Source organism: Chenopodium album, chromosome 5 (assembly GCF_948465745.1).
Source record: "Chenopodium album chromosome 5, dcCheAlbu1.1, whole genome shotgun sequence".
In the NCBI taxonomy this organism is placed as follows: domain Eukaryota; kingdom Viridiplantae; phylum Streptophyta; class Magnoliopsida; order Caryophyllales; family Amaranthaceae; genus Chenopodium; species Chenopodium album.
In genome coordinates this window covers 24,113,604-24,129,451 of record NC_137838.1, presented here as the reverse complement: position 1 = coordinate 24,129,451, position 15,848 = coordinate 24,113,604, and the positions used below count along the sequence as shown (strand labels likewise).

The 15,848-nt window shown below is 35.1% G+C and overlaps 1 long non-coding RNA gene across 1 annotated transcript; it reads left to right on the top strand.

Moving 5' to 3' along the window:
• Positions 1-7,807: 7,807 nt before the first annotated feature.
• LOC145630606 (uncharacterized) lies at positions 7,808-10,458 on the top strand. The gene is made up of 3 exons (XR_014112120.1): positions 7,808-8,004; positions 9,450-9,503; positions 10,122-10,458. It is a non-coding gene; the product is annotated as an uncharacterized LOC145630606 (long non-coding RNA).
• The last annotated feature ends 5,390 nt before the right edge of the window (positions 10,459-15,848 follow it).

The following is a 15,848-nucleotide window of genomic DNA, read 5'->3' as shown; positions in this document are numbered from 1 at the left end:
TCTTCCCTGTTGGACGCCACCGTACTTTTGTGTATGATCACAGTGGGGTTCAAGCTAGTGGGATTTTAAAGGCTTGAAATTATTCCCTACACACATTATATTACCTTTCACCCTTCAATTATACACCCTTTTTTGGTAAACCACTTTGAGCCTCGTCTAAAGATAGACCTTTCTTTTTTCAACCTACATTTACCTAACCTTGGGATGGGATGGTGTGTAAATTATGCAATTCTAAAAAAGAGCTTGAGTAATTCAAAAGATCAAAATAAAAATAAGCAAAAATAAAATAATCATAAAAGTGTACAAAAGGGTAAGTGTTCCAATGTCTTTGATATGAAAATATCTTCGATAAGAACACGACTCAGATTGCGTCTCTTATCGAGTACTCAGTACCGTGCCTGAGAAACATGAATGCCAAGTGAGTGATAGACCGCATGATTGGGATTGCCCACACTTATAAAAATTTAACAGATGCTAAAGGAAAAGATAAAAGAGAGCTAAAAAAGAGTAGAAACTCAAGCATAAAAATATAAAGATTCAAAAGCGATGTTGCACACCTTGGGGGCTTATCTAGGGTCTTGAGCCTTTATCCCCTTCTTCTTCAAACCTTTAGCCTAACCACGTTACAACCCTTAAAAAGACCTTTTTGAGGTATACACACTTGTGCGAGGTTCGGCTAGAGCTACGTTCGGCCTGATTCCTAACGGATACGTAGGCAACCTCACATCGAGGTGCGGCCGTAATAAACATGCATTCATATTCACATTCACACACTCACATCATGATCATATCAAGGGATCTCCTATGCTCATCCCTATTCACTTAGTGCTATACTTGGGGGCTTGATCCCTACATCATTAGCTTACCTAGCCTAAAGAGTCACCATTATTTGACTCTTTTCAATATGTTTTCCACACACTTACCCTTTGCGGCCTAACTTTAGAATCACTATCACACACTGCACAGATACATGACCAAATTTACTTTCCTTAGGAACCCTTTGTCATGAAATCTTAACATAACGTTGAAGCATGTATTGTCACATCAACATCGCTCATCACTCATAACCATCATTGCACATCAAAGTATGAAGTGCTTAGCCTCCGTGCCTAAGTTACCCAAATGCTTTCATCATGGAGTCAACCATTGAGATAGCGTAGGATGGATTGATCCTTGCACCTTGAGAGATTGTATCAAATGACATTTGACTGAGCTCATTCAATATGCATCTTCAAAAAGCTTCACTTCGATTCTTTTTCGCGTCTTTCTTTTTCGGGAGAAAGTCGGTACCCTCCACAAAAATGACGGAAATTTTTTGCTTTTTTGCATTTTTCGAGTCGCACGATCACACACGAGTCATGTACACATTGAGTCATGTCGTGTCATATCACTTTGATTTGAGTCTAACACGTGAGTCAAACACTTTGAGTCGAGTCAACCTCGAGTCAGTCAAACATATCGAGTCAAGTTTATACCTTGAGTCGTGTCAAGTTGATGAGTCTAGCAACATTAAACCTTAGGTCAACTCTAAGATAATTAAAGAGATTAGCAAAGTTCTATAGTAAAAAATAAATACAGGTGCAGCAGAATGGGGAAGACCCTACTCCAGCGCCTGACTCTAGATCCCAACGTCTGGCGGCAGAGTCAATTCTTGGCGCCAGAGATATTTCTGCAGCGACAGAACAGCAATTTTGGGTTCCTTGGTACGCTTGTTAGCCTCTATATCAATTTGACATGATTAAGTAGTCGATTTGATTACAACCGCAAATAAGTGATCGACCTGATGAAAGATCGTCTCACTTAGCTTAAAGCGCCTAAGAATTGGCTCATCACGGAGACACCGACATACTGGTTTTAGCGGAAGCAAAAGGCGATCTTTAAAGATCGACAAGTGTTGGTCTTCGGTAATTTTCTTCGGAATATTATCGCAACAATTGAGGATGACTTCAAGTAAAGTTATTTTCGATGGCATTCGCTAAGATTGTAAAAGTTGTCACTAAAGATTTGAGAAGATAGCGCGAGATGGGCGGTCTTCGACGGCATTCGCTAAGATTGTGGAAGTTGTCACTAAAGATTTGAGAAGATAGCACGAGATGGGCGGTCTTCGACAGCGTTCGCTAAGATTGTGGAAGTTGTCACCCAAGATTTAAGGAGATAGCACGAGATGGGCGGTCTTCGACGGCATTCGCTAAGATTGTGGAGGTTGTCACCCAAGTTTTGAGAAGATAGCACGAGATGGGCGGTCTTCGACGGCGTTCGCTAAGATTGTGGAGGTTGTCACCAAGATATGAGAAGAGCGGTTCATGATGAGGCGATCTTCGACGACTTTTGCTATGATTGGAAAGGTTGTCACTATGATTCAAGGAAAAGGCTCAAGATGTAGCAACATTGATCGACGGCGTTCCCTAGATTGCGGAAGATCGTCAAAACAAACAGCAAGATGGCGTTCCCTAGATTGTGGAGGGTTGTCACAAACAACTGAGGATTGTTTAAAGAGAAGCAATCTTCGATAGTATTCCCTTGGACGTTGAGTATTATCATAGCGGATAAGGATCGATTCAAGAGAAGCAATCTTCGATAGTATTCCCTTGGACGCGGAATATTATCAATGCGGATGAGGATTCTTTCAAGAGAAGCAATCTTCGATGGTATTCCCTTGGACGTGGAATATTATCAATGTGGAGGAGGATCGTTTCAGGCGAAGCAATCTTTTATATCGGAAGCAGTTACGGGCGTAGCGGTTTTCAAGCGGGATGGCATTCTCTAGCTTGCAGGAGGTCATCAAAACAATCGGTTACTTTCAGAGACGTGTGGTCGACGGTGCAAGATACGCGTTTCTTAACTCTTTTATCTGTTTAACTAATGCTATTTTTGCAGGTATCAGCGTTACAAGAATGGTTTAGGATCGCAGAACATTCTGAATAATTCTCCGTCCCTATCGATACTTTGACTTTTGTTTTCGAAACTCGCGTTTCTCCAAACTCAGTCAAAGTGGGGGCTTCTATAGACACCCATTTGTGTCTCCCCAAAACCAAACCCAGTGATGAGTACCTTTCACGTCGAATCATAATCGAATGAAGCGAAAGTGTGGAAAGTTTAGTGTTGCGGAAAGTTTTAATTTCTTTTCTCTTCTCTTTGTTTTTGAAAACTTATTTTAAGAAAACAGCCAATCCAGTTTGGTTGGTCCATGATATGGGTCCAATGGTAGTGTAGTTGAATGGGGCTTGACAAGAGCTTTCCAACGATATATTATAAGCCCAATTTCGATGAATAATGAAGAAGTTTTGGCCAAATTACTAAACTGGGCCCGGTTTGAGCCTTATATGCGGCCCAATGATCTAGAGGAGGGCCTAATATGATTTATCATTCCTAATGCAATTAGGAATGGTTTTAGTGTTCTAGATTCTTCTAGACGGTTCTTTTCATTCCTAATTCAATTAGCATTGATAAATTGACTTTTGTTGACTTTTCAGAGTTTTAATTAAAATCAAAGAGCATTTTTTGAGGAAAGATACGATTTTATCCTCCTGTACGGCAAAATTTATCTGATTTTAGAAAATGCGTCAAAAACAAGACTAGCGCCTGACGCCAGGCATTGGCACCTGGCACTAGGCCTGGCGCCAGCTATTGGCGCCTAGCGCTAATGTTGGCGCCTGGCGCCAATCAGCTGGCGTTGGCGCCAGCTCTGTTTCAGTTGCGCCAATACTCTGTTTTGTTAATTTTATCTTTTTGGCTGATTTTCTCTATAAATAATGACGTAAAAACTCCGTTTTCATTGACCAACAACACATTTTCATTCACCAATTCTCATCAAATATCATCAACTCTCATCAAGAAATTCTTGATTTTCTCTCTCTTTTTCTAAACTACTCTTTTACAAACACAATTCCTCATACATTAGCACTAGACATATCTAGCATTATTCGAAGTTGCCTTCGCCCTAGACGTGAAAGGTTTAATTTCTGAGGGTTTGGTCCCAAATCTCTCTTTCAATTATTTAATTTAATTGTTGTTTTATTTTTTTCCTTGAAGTTACTAACGTGTGTATTTTGTTATTAGAAAGAGGTACGAGGCATCAAAGTAAGTGCTTTAATGGTTTTAATTGATATTATGATGTAGAAATCATGTTTAAATTGTTATTATGATATTCCTAGTATCATGTTTAGGGAAAAGATTATAATATCAAATATGCTTATTATGATTCCTATGATGCTTCCTATGCTCTTCCTAATATTTATGATTGTTAGTATCATGTTAGGGTTAAAGCTTTGATTTTTATTGCTTAGTGACATGCTAGGGTTTGTTATCAATTTTGTTAGTATCATGCCTAGGATCTTGCTATTATTATTATGCTTTAATATTAACATGAACATGATTATGATTATAATTGTTATAATTTATGATGATTATTTAATTTATGATTATTATTATTATTTTTTTTTTATTATCTTGACGATGATTATAATTTTATTTGTCATGATATTTATTATCATTTATTATGTTGCTTGATATTTATTTTTATTGCTTGATCACGCCTTTTATACATGTATAAAGGGAATTTGTACTTGTAATCACGATAAGATAATTAATAATCTTGTTAGGGTTAATTTGATTATAATTTCAAGTGATCACCAATAATAGATTTATTTGTGCATTAAATTCAACCAACATAGATAAACAGGTTTAGGGTAATCCTATTGATTGCATGTTAATCAGAAAGCGCACATGAATACGATCAGAATAAAGTAGAGGCTTATTATTTGGGCAGGTTCAATCTCTTTTAGGTTGGATTTGTACCTTCATCCCCGAACCCTTATTTGGTTCTAGACCTTATGGAGTTGACGATCTCTTGGATCATTAAGGGGTGTAACCTTCACCTCGTGAACGGTTTACAAGTTCCTAAAACTTGTTGGCGACTCTTTTGCTCTATCTTCTTCCCTTTTGGACGCCACCGTACTTTAGTGTATGATCACAGTGGGGTTCAAGCTAGGGGTTTAACGCTTGAAGTATTCCCTACAACCACACTAATATGAATAACCTATCAATAAGAATAAAAATAAAACATGCTTGCCATACAATCATAGTCAACTTACCTTTGACTCTTAAATAGCAATATTAATAATTTAATTAATAGTTTTGGATTACGCATTGAACGAGTTTCCTTCCTTTAAAATATAGCCCATTAAAGTAGAGCTTCCAATCAGGGAGCTACCCCAATTGGCACCTACTATGTCACACCATGGTGACGGAATTCCAACACATAAATAATAATAAAAGAAAGTACAGCGTCCTGTACCTCTGTATAAGTTATGCTCAAATATAAAGTCACATAAATCCCCTCATATGTTCATACTCAAGGTATATACGTTCCAAGAGTTTTGGTGTGCATCCTCTTACACTTTACGTGATTTACCAATTTAACATGTGAAGACTCCAACCAATCAATCAAGAATAATCACAACAATAATCAACACATTTTTCCAATTAATTCTTGAATTACTTAGTGAGCATATACTATTTAGTTTAATTAATGTTCCTTGCCTAGTTTTATGCACAAAATTGCACGATTACAACCATGGTGCATAGAATGCACTAATAAACTTCCTTGACTCGATCTTAACTTACTTGAGTGAGAAAATAAATAAACTAACTTCTTGACTCAACACCAATAATAAATGAGTGAGAATAAAATTCATGAATCATGCTCAATAATTATAGTTATAGCTCTTTTAAACATGCATAAGCCTTGATTATTAATTTCATGCTTCCTTGATACTCAAAAATAAAACATACTTCCATGATTCACATATATTCAACTTGTATCATGCTTCAAATATCATACTCACATGCTTGCATAATAATTCCTGTTCAAACAACATTAATTCCAAGCATATAATAAGCCAATCATGCTACTAATTCAACACATCAATCTCAATTCACAATCCTAGCACTACGCATACACAAATATTCTTGTGCACATACGTATCTTGAATAATGCCTAAACTTGGCCACTCTTGCTAGAAATCACCTAGCCTGAAACTTCTTACAATTAAAAATACATAACCATAATTAATCCACTATTCTCACAAATTTATAGCATACTTATATAGTATAAAACATCACTAGGAAATCATATTTAAATCATTAAAACCTTTTTCCCTTTTATTGGTAATCAAACCCTAACTCAACAATTGAAAAGTAGTGTGTGTAAATAAATTCCAGCATTAAATTGAAGGCTTTGAACTCATCAAAAACATGATTAGGCCAAGAATTAATCAATAACAACAACCTAACTCCAATCACTAACCAATTATACAAAATCCCCAATTTTTAGGGTTTATAATTTGAGGTTTTAGATTAAATAAAAATCTGAAATTTATAACAATAAATTAACAACATCAAAATCCCAAAATCAATACCAAAACATAATAAAAATCATGCCTTTAATTAGAATAATAAATTAATAGAATAAATTTTTTAGGATTAAAGAAGTTTTCACTACAAGAAAAAGGAGAATTAGCAATTGTTATTTGCGACTAACGTAATAAACTGTCGCAAAAAATATGTTTGCGACTGAAAAAGACTGGTAGTCGCAAATTTTACGACAGATTTTGCAGTGGTTGCTATGCGGTCGCTAACTTGCGACTAATATATGCAAATACCTTAATAGTCAGTCGCAAAAAAAATTATTGCGACAGAAAAAGACTGTTAGTCGCAAATTTTGCAACTGATTTTGTTGTAGTTGCTATTTAGTCGCTAATTTGCAACTTATATATGCGACTAACTTAATAGTCAATTGTAAAAAAAAAAAATTGTTGCGACTAAAAAAGTTTGTTAGTCGCAAATTTTGCAACTGATATTGCAATAGTTGATGTGCGGTCGCTAATTTGTGACTGATATTAGTAACTACCCTAATATTCAGCCGCAAAATCAATAATTAGGACTAGAAGAGAGCGGAATATTCAGTTGTTTAGTATTACTTTGATGTTCATCTTTTTCAAAAAGTAATTGTTATTTAAGCTTATTCTATATTCTATTGACAAGTTTGGTGTTTTAAAAGAGTTAATTTGATTAATTTCTTAAATACGATGAAGTTAAGGTTTTGTATCCAACTGTAAAAGTGTTATTAGTCCAGTAGAGTCATTTACTTCTCATTTGTTTGTGATAGAGGTGATCATAGGTCAGGTTAAGCCAAAGGCTAAAAAATATTAACTTGTAAGGTTAGGTAAGGCCAAGGTTTGGCTACAAATTAATGCTTGCCCAAACTCGTAAATTTTGAAAATATTAAAAATCCATAATTTTATTTAAATGCTAAAATTACCGGGTCATTTATCACCGTTACAGAGTCATTTTGTTGACTTACTTCGACATGATTTCCCTTGAGCACCCTCATGCACTGATTTACTTTATCCACTTGTGTTGGTTTAGGGTAAGGTAAGTTCACCGAGTGGATTGCCCTTCCAATTTGAAGTTTTACCTAGAAGCCCTAACGCCTTGGTTGACTATGACAATCACGACTATGGTAGACTCTACTTGCACCATTAAAATAACTAGAATAAGAATTAGAAATATATCAAAACGGTTTAATTTAATTTTAGTTCAGTTCAGTTCAGTTCAGCTTAGCTCAACTCTATTCATTTCCTAATTTACTTTTCTCATAAACAATTGAGTTTAGCTTAGTTCACACCTTAAGATTCTGTCAAAAAAAAAAAAAAAAAAAAAAAAAAAAAAAAAAAAAAAAAAAAAAAAAAAGTATCACCCTAAGAGATCGAATCAAAGTATCAAGTAATCAAACATTCAAACCCATGCTACTTTTCATATTTTACCTCTTTTAATAATTTTCTGAAAAGAAACGTCAGTTGTTCTACTCATGGAGTTTGCAACGCTCATTGCTTCACCACTCCACCGCCAGTTTGCCATACCTCTGTGCGGCCTTGTTGCTGAAACACCGCCCCTCTGCACGGCCACACCGAAGCATCGCTGCGCCACGAGTGTACTATCAAGGTAGGCTTTTGAATTTGCCTTCTCCTAATGTAATTTGATTTGAATTTGTCAATCTAATTGATGTATATATTCATTCAAATTATTCAATAATCATAGTATGTATCGAATTACTGTAATTTGATGCGAATTTTAGATAGATTAAAAGAAACTTCAAAGCACTAAATTTAGGGAAATAATTCAATCGTTTTTTAGCGCAATTAATTCAATCTAATTGTAGTAATTTCAATCAAGTTACACTACAATTATTCGAGTTACATTTATTTGATTGTCATTTTCGCCAAATTAATCTTACTTAGGTCAAATTCAAAACCCTAATAAGAATAAGAAAGAGGGGAAAGCCAAGACAATGCTTACCCTTGTTAGTGTCATCTCTCTGCTTAGCTTGGCTGGGTTTGAGCCTAAGCTTCCAAAAAAGGGCACCCTGATGTGATCATTGGGTCTGAGCCAAGACAATGGTCAAGGCAGAGCACTCAGTTCACGATGACCCCCTTGTAAAATGGCAGTGATGGAAGATGGCGAAATTCGTTGCATTGTGGAGAGAGTTGAAATTCCATTTGATTCTGTTGTTGATAATCCTGGTCACCTGGTGTGCATTATGGATGCGGTTTAAAACTGCCTATGTTGTCAACTCTTTTGTATATCCTGCCATCATGACAAGTAAAGTGGATTTCTTTTCCTTCTAATTTTGAAATGAGGTTGTGTATTTCTCCGTAATTATTTAGTTGGCTTTCTTATTGGCTGATCTCCATATTGTGGAGAAAAGTGGAGGCAAAATCAGATATAGTAAGGCTCATCTTCTATAATATCTATACACTGCTACACATTAGGCCCTCCTATGCATGATTGTTGTGTGAATTATTTTGACTCGAATTATTATGTTGGCAAGTATGTTAACGAATAGAATAACGTTTCCAATCTACCAAAAAGTTATTATAATTCTGCTACTGCTTTGTTAATTGAGCTATTCTATTGTGAACTAAATGATGTTCTCCCTCTCTTTAGTTTCTATCTATTTCAGTGTGAGTGTGTGTACTTGATTATTTGTGCCTAGGTTATGTTTGCTGCAATGTTATATTAAGCAATGGAATATTGGGTGATATATCTTACAAGTGGGTAAAGGTTTGTCTTAGGACTCTAATTTGCAGAAGTTAGCTATTTAGCCTTGTATTAAAGCTGTGAGCCTGTGATGTTCATAATTTTATTATATAACTTTCTCTTTATTGAAATCATCTATTGTCTATGCTTTGAAATTGATATGAGTTTGATGTTTGAACACTTTTTTGCTGCGGGGTAATGGAATACTATTGTATCCTTAGAAACTAAATTTGATAGTTGTTTCTGTGTACCTAATTCCATGTATTGCTCAATTCTCTTGTAGCTTTATTAGATTATCTGCTAGTGACCAAAGCTCAAAATACTGATGCGTGAGCTTAATATTTCCACAGATATACTTTCAGGAATATAAAAGATGTGATAGAGTCATCACACCAACTATGAGGGTAAGTTTGCCGCTGAATTACTTTTGAGGCGGTATCTTTATTGACGTTGTCAGAGAAGGGCTAGTTGTTACCATATTTATTTTCTTTGTAATTTGTGTTGCTTCGCTGCTATTGCTATGTATTGCAGTGAAGCAAGGGCTAGCTTATCGGTCACCAGTGGACCGAATCCTGACAATTTTCCTAACTACATAATTTTTAATTCATAAAATTGATTATGGCACCGTTGATTTTATTCGATTGAGTTGGATCATAAAGATTTTTTCTCTAACCTTTGTTTCCTTCACCCCATTTTCCCAATCAGTAAAAATTAATGCAGCCATGTAGCATGATAACTATTAATAGCTTCATGTGAATATCATAAACTATCCCTTAGTTTTTTGAAATTACATGTTAATTTTACTGTTTAGCTAGCAAAAAATTTTGCTTTGTAAAGATCTATGATATGATGGATACTTTCTTTTGGCAAGTAGCTTCAAGATAACTTACTGTGTAAAATAGTGTGGCATGTTGGTTTATTGCTAAAATTAAAAGCATTGCAATTTAGTTTGTGTGGAAATTATATCATGGTGTTTTCTAGAGTAGGATTAAGTCTAAAATGTTATCTTTTTGGCATGACAGGGATGCAGATTTGGTATGCGCTCTTCCTTAGCTGAGGAAATAAAGCAAATTTAAACAAGATATAAGAGATTACTCCTGCTGCTACTACCATACTTGTTGCTGCTGTTACCACGCTATTGCTAGTTTGCTACTACTGCTGCACTGCCATTAAAGCATCGCTGCCATTTCCATGCGCTACACTAAGTTACAAGAGAATAGTTTATATTATGATAAACATTTTCTAGTCTGTTTTTTGTAGTGTAAAGACATATTGTATTAGATTTTGAACTTTTATCTATGTATAATTGAGATAATATTAATTAATCATAAATAAAGAAATTTTTTTTAAAAAAAAAAATTTGACCACTTTTTGTTCCGGTGCTCACTAAAAACTGGAGCAAATAACCACTTTTTGTGACTATTCGTCGTAATAGTAATCTTAAAGGATTGGTCTCCGTAGTCGCTAATCCGTCGTAAATATTTTATGGTGGACAATGATTTTGTTGCAAAAATTTGAAAGTTAGTCCCTAAATGGCAGTTGCGAATTCGTTGCTAAATTTGCGACTGTTTAAACTGCAGCCGTAAAAGTTTGGTCTTATAGTCGTCAATTCGTCGCAAAAGTAATCTTAAAACATTGGTCTCTGTGGTCGCTAATCCGTCACAAATATTTTACAACAAACAATGATTTAGCTGCTAAAATTTGAAAGTTAGTCGCTAAATAACAGTTGTAAAGTCGTTGCAAATTCATCGTTAAATTTGCGACTATTCAAAAATTAGTCACAAAAATGGATTTGCGATGAGGCCTTTGGCAACTAACCAATGTAGTTGCAAATTCGTCGCAAATCCAATGTAGTTGCAAATCCGTCGCTAATTCCCCTTTTTCTTGTAGTGTTTTTTTAAACACACACACAAACCGAAAAAGAGATGAGAGAAAGGAGGCGCCGACCGGTTAGGCTACCGACGCTGCTACTGCCGCCAGTGGGCTGCCGGTGGTGGTGGCCATGCGTGAAGAGGAAGAAAGAGAGAGGAGATAGTGGCGTGGAAGTGGAAAATAAAAACGAAAAAGAGAAGGAAAAATAAGGGAAAACGAGAGAGAGAAAAAAAAGAGAGAGAAATCTGGCAAATAAGAACTTGAGTGGAAAAACCTTGAAGTTTTAAAGTATTTATACTTTCCTTTTAAGAAATAAACTCATATTTACAGCTTTGCCATTATTAATTCCTACTCCCTCTCAAATTCTCCCTTTGGGGCAACTTATTGGGCCCTTAAATTCCCAATAAGTTGATCCACCCTTTTAAATAGGATTGACCCAATCAAACATACTTTTGTTGCCTTAATTCATGGTCCATTTTATTTACACACACTTATAATTTATTTAAATAAATAAATTCTTTTTAAAATGAAATAATCATTTTAATAAATAAAATAAATAAATAATTTATTTATATGCATAAAAATATAATAAAAATACAGAGTATTACATATATGATGTAAATCAAGTGTTTGTTCCTTCATTTGTATGTTAGATAAAAACAACGGGAATGTTGAAGCCGATTTCACCGAAATACCCAATTTATTGTTCTAACTTGTTCTTAAACTTGTCATATTTTCTCATTTATGTAAATAAAGTCTTCTAATCAAAAAGTAATGACAGTGATGTCATGCATTACTCCATTTAGTTCACTAAAGAACACATAAAGGGGGAGAGAGAAGCCATTTTAGGTTTGTTTTGGTGCTTTTTTGTTCTAGATTGTCCTAAAGATTGTCAATTAAGGACTTTTAAGTCATAATACAAGGTCTCTAGAACACAAATATTATGTTGTTAGACATGATAAAGGTGTTCATTCATCCATTTCACTATTTGATACAAAAACGGGAAAGGAACAAGACATTGTTGGCCTTTATGGCTCTCTCTTGTTCTAAAACTTATCTACTTAACACATCTATGTCATGTTTAGCTATAAATTCACAAATATACTAGTATATGATCTAACCAAGTGTTTGTTCCTTCATTTGTACACTAGATAAAAAAAATAAAATAAAAAAAAGGAGAAAGGTTGAAGCCAATAAAACCTATTTATTGTTCTTACTTGTACTTTAACTTGTCCTACTTGGTCATTTATGTGAAATAAAGGTCTTACTTTAGCTTTCTACATTTTTCAATGACATACAAGTTTCTGAAAGAAACAAACTAAGCCTGTGACACGAATTATTTAACATTTTTTTGAAATTTTTAGTAATTTGAATATAATATTTGTTTTTTTTTCTAAGGTTTGAAAGATTCAAAGGGAAGGCCCGTTAATAAGCAACAAAATTAATGAATTTGGCAACATGTGGGCTTTTTCATGTTATTTTATGGCTTGTAGAATTGTCGGAGTGGGTGCCCCCGTACCAAATTAGTGAGCTTATTTGTGAAGTTTAGTTATGAACTTTAATTATTAATTATAAGCTAAGTTTTTTATATATTAACATAAATTATTAGTAGTATTTGTGAATGTTATCTTTATATATTTGGCGTAATTATTACACATTAATATATTATTATTTGATGTTAATAAATATATTAATAGTTGTAGACACCCATTTGTGTCTCCCCAAAACCAAACCCAGTGATGAGTACCTTTCGCGTCGAATCATAATCGAATGAAGTGAAAGTGTGGAAAATTTAGTGTTGCGGATAGTTTTAATTTCTTTTCTCTTCTCTCTGTTTTTGAAAACTTATTTTTAAGAAAACAACCAATCCAGTTTGGTTGGTCCATGATATGGGTCTAATAGTAGTGTAGTTGGATGGGGCTTGACAAGAGCTTTCCAACGATATATTATAAGCCCAATTCCGATGAATATTAAGAAGTTATGGCCAATTTACTGAATTGGGCCCGGTTTGAGCCTTATATGCGACCCAATGATCTAGAAGAGGGCCTAATATAGATTTATCATTCCTAATGCAATTAGGAATGGTTTTAGTCTTCTAGATTCTTCTAGAAGGTTCTTTTCATTCCTAATTCAATTAGCATTGATAAATTGATTTTTGTTGACTTTTCAGAAGTTTTAATTAAAATCAAAGAGTATTTTTGAGGAAAAATACGATTTTATCCTCCTGTACGGCAATTTTTATCTGATTTTAAGAAAACGAGTGAATTTCCAGATCAGCGCCAAACGCCAACTGTAGCGCCTGGCGCTACGCTTGGCGCCTGGCGCTAATGTTGGCGTCTAGCGCCAATAGCCAGCGTTGGCGCTGGTTCGGTTTTATCTGCGCCAAAACTCTGTTTTGATATTTTATCTTTTTGGCTGATTTTCTCTATAAATAACGTCGTATAAACTCCGTTTTCATTCACTAGTATAAACGTCCCAATCCTCTCTTTCAATTATTTAATTTAATTGTTTTGATTATTATTTTCCTTGAAGTTACTAACGTGTGTATTTTGTTATTAGAAAGAGGTACGAGGTATCCAAGTAAGTACTTTAATGGTTTTTATTGATGTTATGATATAGAGTTCATGTTTAGGTTGCTATTATGATATTCCTAGTATCATGTCTAGGGTAACTTTAATACTAAATATGATCGTTATGATGCCTTATATTTTCTTCCTAATATTTATGGTTGTTAGTATCATGTTAGGGTCAAAGCTTTGATTTTTATTGCTTAGTGACATGCTAGGGTTTGTTATTAATCTTGTTAGTATCATGCCTAGGATCTTGCTATTATTATGCTTTAACATTATTATTATTAATATAATTGTTATTATGATGATTATTATTATGTTGCTTGATATTATATATATTATTTATTGCTTGATCACGCCTTTTATGCATGTTTAAAGGGAATTGGTACTTGTAATCACACTTAATAAGATAATTAATAATCTTGTTTAGGGTTAATATGATTATAATTTCAAGTGATCACCAATAATAGTTTGTTTGTGCATTATATTCAACCAACATAGTTAAACAGGTTTAAGGTTAATCCTATTGATTGTATGTTAATCAGATAACGCACATGAATACGATCTAAATAAAGTAGAGGCCTATTATTAGGGCAGGTTCAATCTCTTTTAGGTTGGATTTGTACCTTCATCCCCGAACCCTATTTGGTTCAAGACCTTATGGAGTTAACGATCTCTTGGATCGTTAAGGGGTGTAACTTTCACCTCGAGAACGGTTTACAAGTTCCTAAAAAACTTGTTGGCGACTCTTTTGCTCTATCTTCTTTCCCTTTGGACGCCAAGCTCTGTTTGCTGGCGCCAAATTCTTCCAATACCGAGCCAGAAATATGCGTTCTAATTTCGACCAGTTTTTCGTATTGTTTGCTCGATCCTACTTCCTGATTGAATTTTTTCTCATTTTTCCGAAACCCATATGTGTTCTACATATGGACATAACCCTCTGGGAATTCATGCTCCATCTACCTGATTGAACGCTCTGAGCAACAAAGGGTACATCCGAGAATGTTGAATTCACCAAACCATGGAAGTGAGTTTTTCTAAAACTCGCGGTGTCCCATCCACTCGCGCCAACCCTTCACGGTTAGGCTTCCGCGCGGTGCATCTGGACAATTAACCATGGACCCTTTATTGACTAAACCATATCCCGAACTTCAGAGAACTAGAGCCATGGTTAGGTTGCAAACTCATTGCATCATATTGTGCCTACTTGACTAATTGTGCATTAATTGTTGTGCATATATTTTATGTTTCTCTTAACCGTTTGTTTGACTTGTGTTGAGATTTAATAAATTAATGACTTAAAGAACTTTGCCTAATTAATTAATTAATTAATTAATCTGAGTAAATAAAGTCTAATATTTTAATCATAATTGACCTTGTACGACTTTAGGCATACCCCTGTTGATTAATAACACCGAAAACAGTCTCGGATTGAAGCTCCAGCATTGGCGCTAAAGTCTGGACTGTAGCGCCACTCTGTGGAGTGTGGAGTGTGGCGCCTGGCGACAACTCTGTCGTCTGGCGCTACACTACACAGTGCGACGCCAGTCCTGTCGTTTTGCCGACAGTTCGGATTATTGATCGAGTCATCACCTAGTCTCTAATTAACCAGTTTGCTAATTAAGTCGGTTAAATTTCGCTGTCAATAACACCTTGTCGAGTCATTAATTGAGTCTAGCCACATGGTAATGACATGAGTCTTAACGTATCACCTACACTCACTAGTCTTGGCACACACTTTGAGTACATATCACCATGACCATGTCTTAGGTTCATGCATGAGTCGGTCTTTTCCGTCATTTGAGTTGGGGATATGTTCTATTCCTAATTCTTCATATCCCTCCATCTACATCATTTTTCTTCACATTCTATTCCAATCTTTCTTCACTTCCTCCATCCATTGCATGTTGAATAAAGTTTGAGTTAAATAATTAACAATGAATATCCCCAAATTCCTTTTCCACAGTACTTGGTCGAGGAGAGAAGGACGATTAATCAAGGACAACACCTTTGTTCAAGTCTCGCTTTTTGATAAACCGATTCGTCAAAAGAGGAAGGCTAAAAAGATAATGGCAAGTCATGAAGAGGTCAATGAACTTAGGAATCAATTGAATGACGTGAATGAGGTGTTAAAGGCTTTAACCCTCAAAATTGATGACCCTGTGATGCAACAACAAATGAACCTCATGCAAGAAAGTTTGAGAAAGCTATCTAGTGACTATAAATTTCAGGGCATGAGTTCACAAGGGGTCTCGCTGGACAAGGAACTTCTTCCGCATAAGTTCAACGCCACTGACATCCCTAAAT